Source organism: Condylura cristata, unplaced genomic scaffold (assembly GCF_000260355.1).
Source record: "Condylura cristata isolate star-nosed mole 26May11 unplaced genomic scaffold, ConCri1.0 scaffold00008, whole genome shotgun sequence".
NCBI lineage: Eukaryota > Metazoa > Chordata > Mammalia > Eulipotyphla > Talpidae > Condylura > Condylura cristata.
In genome coordinates, this window is record NW_004567109.1 from 21,059,630 (window position 1) to 21,069,261 (window position 9,632).

Genomic DNA, 9,632 nt, shown 5'->3' on the forward strand with positions numbered 1-9,632 from the left:
AAAAATTGAGAAGTCACATCACAGTGGTTCCTGGTATATTCATGAGGTTGTGCATCTACCACCACTATCTAATTCTAGAACATTTTTGTCACCTCAAAGAGAAACCCCATCTCCTCTTCATTTCCTTCCCTCCTGTACCTTGATAATCATTCATCTGTTCTCTGTCCCTATGGGTTTGCCTATCTTGGATATATCATATAAAAGGAGTTATGCAATAGGTGGCCTTTTATGTCTGGCCTCTTTCACTAAGTAAAATGTTTTTAAAGTTCACTTGTGTTGGAGTATGTATCAGTATCTTCATTCCCTCTCACAAATAAATAACATTTCATCTTACAGATATATCACCTTTTGTTCATTTATCAGTGTATGAACATTTGGGTTGCTTCTATTTTCTCAACTATTATAAATAGTACTGCTATCAATATTGAGGCACAAGCTTTTATTTGAATATGTCTTCAGTTCTCTTAAGACAATACCTAGAATGGAATTACTGGGTCAAATGGCAACTTGATATTTAACTTCTAGAGGAAGTGCCAAGCTGTTTTCCAGTTTCTACACCATTTTACCACACATCAGAAGTTTAAGGATTCTGATCTTTCCACATCCTTTTTTTTAAGATTTATTTATTTATGCATATAGAACTGGGGTACAGGATAGAGGTGCAGGACTTGAGAGGATTCACTAGAGACAGAGTGGGGAGCAGAACAGGCAGATCAAATGACATATAGTGCTGAGGAAAGCAGCGGGCAGGTCAGGAGAGGTCTGCTGTGCCGTGTGGTCCACCGCCTGGCCAGGGATGGAACTCAGGCTGCACTGTCTGTGGACATTTTCCTAGTGCTGTGGCACAGCTTTGTTGTGCCACCAGAGGGGGCCCTGACTTTTCCACATTTTACCATCACTTATTATTTTCATATTTATTAGTATTATTGACATCTTAGTAACATGAAGTACTTCTCATTCTGGTTTTGATTTGCATTCCTCAAAAAATATTAATAGGGAGCCTCTTTTCATGTGTTTATTAGCTATTAGCATAACTTCTTTGAAGAATTCTTGGCCCTGGGTTTATTCAAATCATTGGCCCATGTTTGAATGGGGTTGTTTGTCTTTTTGTTGTTGTCTTTAAATACACAGTTTCCCTGATGGCTTGAGCCATGATTATTTTTTTACTCGATGATGGTGTGAAAGTAATTTTGAATTCTGTCCCCACTCCAGCGATACATAATACAATATTCTCTCTGCAGCTGCAGTCAACTACATGATCATGAGTGTGAGTATGCGACCCTTAGTAACCTTTAAGTACAGCTTCATATTGAATACAGTATTCAATAAAATGCACAATATATTCAACATCTTTTTTAAATAAAATACACTTTGCATTAGATAATTTGATTAATGTGTCACAAGTGTGTTTAAGGTAGGATTGGCTAAATTTTTCCATTTAGATATTTTCAATTTACAATGGATTATGGGCTAGAATCCCACTGTAATTCAAGATAGATCATTTGCCTGAATATTAGACCCCTATCAGATGAACTATTTGCAAGTTATTTTCTCCCATTTTGTCCTTTGACTTTCTATGTAGTATCTTTTATTTCACAAATATCTTAAATTTTGATGAAATTCAATTTATCTATTTTCTCTTTTGATGCTTATAATTGGGGCATCATAGTTAAGAATCTTGCCAAATACAAGGTCATATAGGTTTTTCTGTTTCTTTCACTATTTTCATAATTTTAGTCCTTACATTAAAGTCTTTGATTCATTTGAGTTAAATTTTTGGGTATGATCCAAGGTGGGGATTCAACTTTCCCATTTCTTTTTTTCATTTGTACTATTACTACTATGCACCACAGTAATATAGATTTTAATTATATATGTGTGTGTGTGTGTATATATATATATATAATTGAAGTACATTTTGTTTATATTCCATTTCTTTCTTTTTCAGTATAACTAAATCATGACTAATTCTAGAGCATTTTTATGACCCCCAAAGAAACCCTGTCTTCATTAAGTAGTCATTCATTTCCTTTGTATGTTTTTACTTACCCCTCTCAATTTACTTCCTGTCATTTTAGTGGAATTTCAGGAGTGAGTGGAGATAAATACATGTGATCAATTATCATATTTAGCTAGAAATCAGCTCTTTCTTTCAAACTACAATTCTCACTTTCAGTAGGCAGATTCCTGAGCCAGGGGGTCTGAGAGCGCTTTTTGGAGGAGGGAAATTTGATCGGAACCTTAAAGATGTCTAGGATTCCAATGGAAGCTGAGGGAATGAAAGGTGGGAGAGGATGAGGAGAGAGAGGGAAGAGGAAAGAAAATTAGTCAGGAGAAGAAAGGAGAGGAAGGCTTGTGGCGCCAGCACCAAAAGGATGTAATCAGATTAAAATCTGATTTCTTATCTCATGTCTGTGACTCTGCTACCTCTTTTTGTGTTTTCCTGCAAAGCACACTTTCCCTTAGAACCCTAAGGAAAGACTTTCTTCTGCATGCAGCGAGAAAGGGGTTCTAGACATTTTGCACCCCAATCTGCAGCTAATCTAGGGAAGGGACCAGGTCTTAAGAGACAAAAGCCATATAAAACTCCTCTCTCCATAAGCTGTGTCACTCCCAGCCAACTCATACTGACTTTCAATTTTCTCCTCTGTAAAGCAGTAATTCCTCTCTAGCAATGTTATTGGAGAATGAAGTAAGATTACAATTTGCAAACTGTTTAGCAAAGTACTTGGCCAGAGGAGGATTTTTTAAAATATCCGTTTTCTTCTCTTTTCAGAGTTTAGGGTAAACAATATGAGTGGTGTGTCTCTCAAGGATTTAAATGCCTGGCTATGGAGCTTGGGCTACCTGAAAGCCATGTAGGAGTGGCAGATATACCTGTGCTTTGGAAAGATCCTTCTGGCAAAAGAATTTGGAATATAATTCAGGAGGGGGAGTCCTGGGCTCCAACTCTGCAGCTAGTTGACTCCATTTTCTCATTTGTGCCCACCAGCTATGATGGTCCCCATCAGTGTTTCCCCGTGGGCTATGAATTGTGCCAATGCACCACCTTTCAGTTTGTCTTTTAGAAATAGACCTGATTGGGAGGGAGGAGGGTTACATCAGCTTGCAGAGCTGATATAGACAGCCTGAGCTGCACATATAGATGGATGGGACTTTTGAGAAGCTCCAGAGATTACAATCATGATTGAAGCTCAGGGGTCCTTCCAATGCACTGCCCCTTGGAGAGCAGACTGTCAAGGACTTTGTGGAGCCATGAGGATCCTCCTTAAGAAACTTTCCCTTGAGTGATGACAAACCAAACCCCATTCACAGCTTCCTGTAGTTCCTAGTGCTGTACAGGTGGAGCTAAAGAACCACCTGAATGATTGTTTTGTCCACTAGAGGGAAACCCAGGCTAGAGAGACAGGGAATCCTATCCGTAGGAGCCCTGAGGGTGGGAGGCAGCTGAAGGAGCTGCCCTCTTCAGGGCCTGAGCCACCGAGGTCAGATCAGTGCGGGAGTGATTTGCACTGGCTTGTGCAAAACTGGTTCTTGCATTTTTCAGAAATTGTGGGAGTTGGCTGTTAAATATGGTTATTAAAAATGAAATTATATAAATCTACACTTAATTAAATAAATTACATAGAAAACAAAGGCAGTAAAGACTCCAACTCATCATTTCCTAGTTATTTTGCTATAGTTTATTTTTTTCTATTGTATCTGTTATGGTGGCTTGCTTCACTCCAAATCTGGTAGCTTGAAATTGGCCATGGTGGAACATTCACTCCATGAAACCCATAAATGCTACAAGTCAAGATCCCCCCCCACATGTCAGATATTAAATATTAACTATTTAAATGTATTAAATATTTACTAAGATATCACCACCCAGGCCTTTCCCACATTGGGGACTTCTGGGAGGAACTGGACTTTTCTAGAGGTCTTGCCAACACAGCCACACTCAAAGATGTCTTTGTGAAGGGAACACCTAATTTTACAGGTACAATGTAGGAGAATTGTATGAAATGACCAAAATCTGGCTGGGTGACTGTGAAAATCTAATTGATTTTGCTAGATGATGATTCATGAATTAGGCAGTTTCTAATCTAGCAAATAGGAAATATCCCAAAGAGCTTCAGAAGGGACAGTTTTAGTTTTTTTTAAAGATTTATTTATTTCTGCATATAGAACTGGGGTACAGGCAGAGGTGCAGGGGCAGTGAGAGGATTCACCAGAGACAGAGTGAGGAGCAGAACAGGCCGACTGACTGAAATACACTGCTGAGGGGAGCAGCGGGCGGGTCAGGAGAGGTCTGCTACACCATGTGGGTCACCTCCGGGGCGGGGATCGAACTCATGCTGAAGTGGCTTTAGCTGCTTAGTGCTGTGCTTTAACCCGCTGCGCCACCAGGGAGGGCCCGACAGTTTTAATTTTTATTTATTTTTAAATTTATCTTTATTTATTTATCCATTACAAGACCTGTGGTATAGGCCAGAAGTGTGGTGGTGAGAGGAGGTAAGAGAATTCACCAGAGACAGGGTGGGGAGCAAAACAGGCAGATCTACTGAAATACACTGCTAAGGGGAGCCGGGGGTAGACAGGAGAGGTCTGCTGTGCCATGTGGGTCACCTCCCTAGCCAGGGATTGAATTCGTGCTGCAGTGTCAATAGCTTGATATCTATCAAGCTATCTGTGATAGCTTGATAGTGCTAAGACTTAACCTCTTGTACCGCCAAGGAGGCCCAAGGGCAGTTTTTAAAGGCAGGATAAGAAAGTCATGAATATGAACAAAAAAGATTGCCTCATGGCTTCCCTGGTGGCACTGGGGTTAAAGTCTCAGCACTATCAAGCTATGGCCAGACACAGCAGCTGTTACAGGGCAGTGAGAGGGACATCCCTGTAACATCCCCAAACCTACCCATTCTAAACAGGTTCTGCCATCTGCTGCATCAAGGCAAAACATATTAAGACCTTTAATGGAAAGGAACCTTAATAATTAGTGTGCAATACAGAAAAGACAAACTATCTAGTTTTTTAAAAAATCAAACACCCAAATTTATCCACTCCCTCATCGGTAAAAGTCAAAAGGGATTGGTTCAAAGCAAGGCCTGAAAGCCCGCCACAAGTCTAAAGCATCTTCTGGCGGGGACCCACAGAAAAGGGTTAGAAATGTCCAAACAAGCCTGGGAGGAAAAGAGCAAAATCAAAATCAAGATAAAAGTTGTCATAGTGTGGAAAACTGTTTGGAGGTTCCTCAAACTACTAAACATGGAGCTTCCATATGACCCAGCAATCCCACTCCTAGCTATCTACCCAAAAGACACAAAAACACTGATTCAGAAAGATTCCTGCACCCCCATGTTTACTGCTACTTTATTTACAATTGGAAAGACACGGAAACCACCCAAATGTCCAAAAGTAGATGACTGGATTAAAAAGATGTGGTACATATACACAATGGAATATTACTCAGCAACCAAAAAAAAAATAAATAAACACATGCCTTTTGCAGCAACATGGTTGGAGCTGGAAAAGATCATGCTTAGTGAAATAAGCCAGAAAGAAAAGGAAAAATACCAGATGGTTTCACTCATAGCAGGAGTATAATGGACCAGGCAAGAAAATAATAATAGTAATGAACAGCTATAGACCAGAGACATTTTGTGGAGGTGGAGTACGGAATAGGATCAAAAACAGTGGGGGGAGGGAAATGCACTGGACTATAGTGATGGCACACGGGTGATTTGGTGATGGGAAGCCCACAGGGATTACAACGGAAATGGAAAAATGCACAAAATGATGTAAAAATAAACTATTATGTTATTTTTTAAAAAGTTGCCATAGTGAAACTGCTAAAAATGGAGCATCCATAGGACCCAGCAATTCTACTCCTAGGTGTCTACCCAAAAGACACAAAAACATTGATTCAAAAAGATACCTGCACCCCCACGTTTATTGCTGCTTTATTTATAGTTGGAAAGACACGGAAACAGCCCAAATCCCCACAAGTGGATGACTGGATTAAAAAGATGTGGTACATATACACAATGGAATATTACTCAGCAGCCAAAAAAACCCCCAAACACATGCCTTTTGCAGCAACATGGATGGAGCTGGAAAAGATCATGCTTAGTGAAAAAAGCCAGAAAGAAAAGGAAAAATACCAATGGTTTCACTCATAGCAGGAGTGAAAATAATAATAATAATGAACAACTATATACCAGAGATATTTTATGGGAGTACAGTGGGGAATGGGATCAAAAATAGGGGGAGGGGAGTGCACTGGACTATGGTGATGGCACACGGGTAATTTGGAGACGGGAAGCCCACGGGGATTACAACTGAGATAGAAAAAGGCACAAAATGATGTAAAAACAAACATTATTTTTTTTAAAAAAAGGTGCCATAGTGGTCCTTCCACGGGTCTCTCACCCACATCTATTTCACCCAGTCCAAAGCCAAGAAACAAGAGCACATTTTTCACATGTCTCTCTGCTCCATGTGCCTCCCTCAGGTCTCCTTCTGGCTCCATCCTGTTTCCTTCCTCCTCAGTCTTCTCTCCAGATTCTTCTCCTCCCTGATCAGCTCCACCCTCCTTTTTGAGTGGGGCAGGGAACCTGATACCTCTCCTCTTCCTGGGGACCACCCTGTTACACAGCCTGAATTCAATCCCAGGCCAGCAGCAGACCTCTCCTGTTTTGGCCTGGCCCGCTGCTCCCCACAGCAGTGTATTTCAGTAGATCTACCTGTTCTGCTCCCTATTCTGTCTCTGGTGAATCCTCCCTCACCTCTGGCCTACACCCCAGTCCTTGTATGCATAAATAAATAAAAGTAAATCTTAAAGAAAAAAAAGAACAGGGTAACAGTTTTGCTTGGGGGTATTGTTACAGACTACAAACTAAAACCCTTTGTGACCTGGTACAGTGAGAATCCAGAGGCTTACTGATCCTTCAAGCAGATCAGTAAGCTCACACTGCCAGAGTACCACCCCAGCAGTTATAGATGACCTACCCCTCTTCCAAGATGCCATCTTGAATTGCCATGCCAGTGAAATGGAGAAGCACTGTGCAGAGAGTAACATAAACTTCCAAATTTTGCTTTTTGTCAGTAGTACTCCCAGACATCCTCCTTGTTGCTGCTTTTCATTCTGATATCAAAGTGGGTTTTCCCTTCCAACACTACCTCTTTAATCTAATCAATGAATCAAGTCATCATAGCAGCTTTTAAGGTCTATCACCTGAAGAGGACCTTTGCCCGGCTGTTGCTGCAATTGAAGAAAACAATGAGAAGATATCAGTGCAATTCTAGAAGGATTACAATATCTGTGGGAAGCACCAGCCCTGCTTGAACTTGGGGTGATGTCACCGAAGAATGTCTGAGTGGTGTTTGAAAGAAGATACTCAAGCTGTTCATCCATGACTTCAAAGGATTTGCTAAAGTTAAGGAGTTTCCAAAAACCAACAAGGTTGTGGCCAAAGTGGCAAGCAACTTAAACCTGGGTGTGGGTGAAGAGGGCCTTGGAGAGCTCCTGGAAGTGGTTTCTGGGGAGTCATTGACTAATGAGGAGTTGTTGGAACTGGAAAAGAATGCATAATTGAAGAAGAAGCAAGATAAAAGGAAACTGGAGAAAAAAGAAAATCCCCAAAGAAAAATTCAAAATGAAGTGTTTAGAAGTTTTCACAGGCCCCAACATGCTCCTTAACAAGTTTAAAAACAGATCTGAACACCCAAAGATTTTCTTTATCTGTTTACAAGCACATCTATGATGAAAAAAGAAACTGAGCAAACCACCATGGATATATTTCTGAGAAGTGACAACTCTCCAAGAAAATGCTCAGCCAGATCCTTCCAACAGAAGCCATTATTAAATTTCCATCAGCAGATGACCGGCTCAGGAAGATGTGAGATTGCCACACTATAGAATAGGGTATAGCATAAGGATGAAATGCAATCTTTTTCAACAAAATGGATAGAGTTTGAGAGAATTATGTATAGGAAAGCAAGCAAGAATAATAGAAACAACAAATATTAGATATTTATATAGCAGACAATTCAATAATGAAAAATAAAGTCAAAAGCCAGTGGACATCAATAAACACTGAAGGCGCTGAGGCTAAGGGGAGATTAAGGGACAAGGAGATCTAAAAGATGGTAATGGGGAAAAAATAAAATGATAAACTGTTATCATAGGAGAGGGCAACTCCTTGCAAGTTGTTGCCCCCTTCAGGGGATTGAGATATAGAGATGAAGACAGTGATGGATAATCCCAACCCTGTAGTACAAGGCCTGTGTGTGCACTTGTGTCTCAGTGTTCAACAAATAAGTTGTCAAAATAAAAAAAGTAGAAATAGAAGAGGAAGGTGATACAACGGGTTAAAGCACAGCACTGTGAGGCTGTCCACAGCCACTGCTGCACAAGCTCGATGGGGGGTTGGGGGGACTGGCCCTGGAGGTGACCCACATGGCGTGGCAGACCCCTCCTGACCCGCCCGCTGCTCCCCTCGGCAGTGTATTTCAGTCGATCTGCCTGTTCTGCTTTCCACTCTGTGTCTGGTGAATCCTCTCACCCCTCCACACCTCTGGTCTGTACCCTGGTTCTGTATGCATAAATAAATAAATCTAAAAAAAAAAAAAAGAAATAGAAGAGGGCTCATAGGCTCATAGAAAAAGGATATGAAGGAAATGTTTTTGTATAGCTCTACAATATATTATTACAAGACTCCAAAAGTTAACATTTTTTGAAAGTTTATCAAGGAAAAAGTTACAGTGAGCTATAGTAATCTATTCTTTAAAAATTTATTTAGGCCCTTCCTGGTGGCGCAGCGGGTTAAAGCACTGCACTAAGAAGCTGAAACCACTTCCACATGAGTTTGATTCCCGCCTGCCCCAGAGGTGACCCACATGGCGTGGCAGACCTCTCCTGACCCGCCCGCTGCTCCCCTCAGCAGTGTACTTGTCGATCTGCCTGTTCTGCTTCCCACTCTGTCTCTGGTTAAGTCTTTCGCCACCCCTGAGTCTCTGGCCTGTACCCCAGTTCTGTATGCACAAATAAATCTTTAAAAAAAATTTATTTACTTATTTATGCATACAAGAAATGGGGTGCAGGCCAGAGTTGCAGGAGTGGGAGGATTCACCAGAGACAGAGTGGGAAGCAGAACAGGCAGGTCGACTGAAATACACGGCTGAGGGGAGCAGCAGGTGAGACAGGAGAGGTCTGCTGTGTCATGTGGGTCAGCTCCCTGGCAGTGGTTGCAGATAACTTGACAAAGCTGAAACTTTAACCCCGGTGCCACCAAGGAGTTTTCTACAGTAATCTATTCTTAAAGAATAGATTATATATATATATATTAAAAGAAAAGAAAATTAGTGTAGCCCAAGTTACAGTGTCTATAAAGTTGCAGTCATGTCCTAGGCCTTCACTTTGACTCCTACTCACTCACTGACTCACCCAGACCAACTTCTAGTCCTTCAAGCTGCATTCCACTTTTTTTTTTTTTAAGATTTATTTATTCATACAGAACTGGGGTACAGGCCAGAGATGCAGAGGGTGAGAGGATTCACCAGGAACAGAGTGGGGAGCAGAACAGGCAGATCGACAAAGTACACTGCTGAGGGGAGCAGTGGGCGGGTCAGGAGAGGTCTGCCGCGCC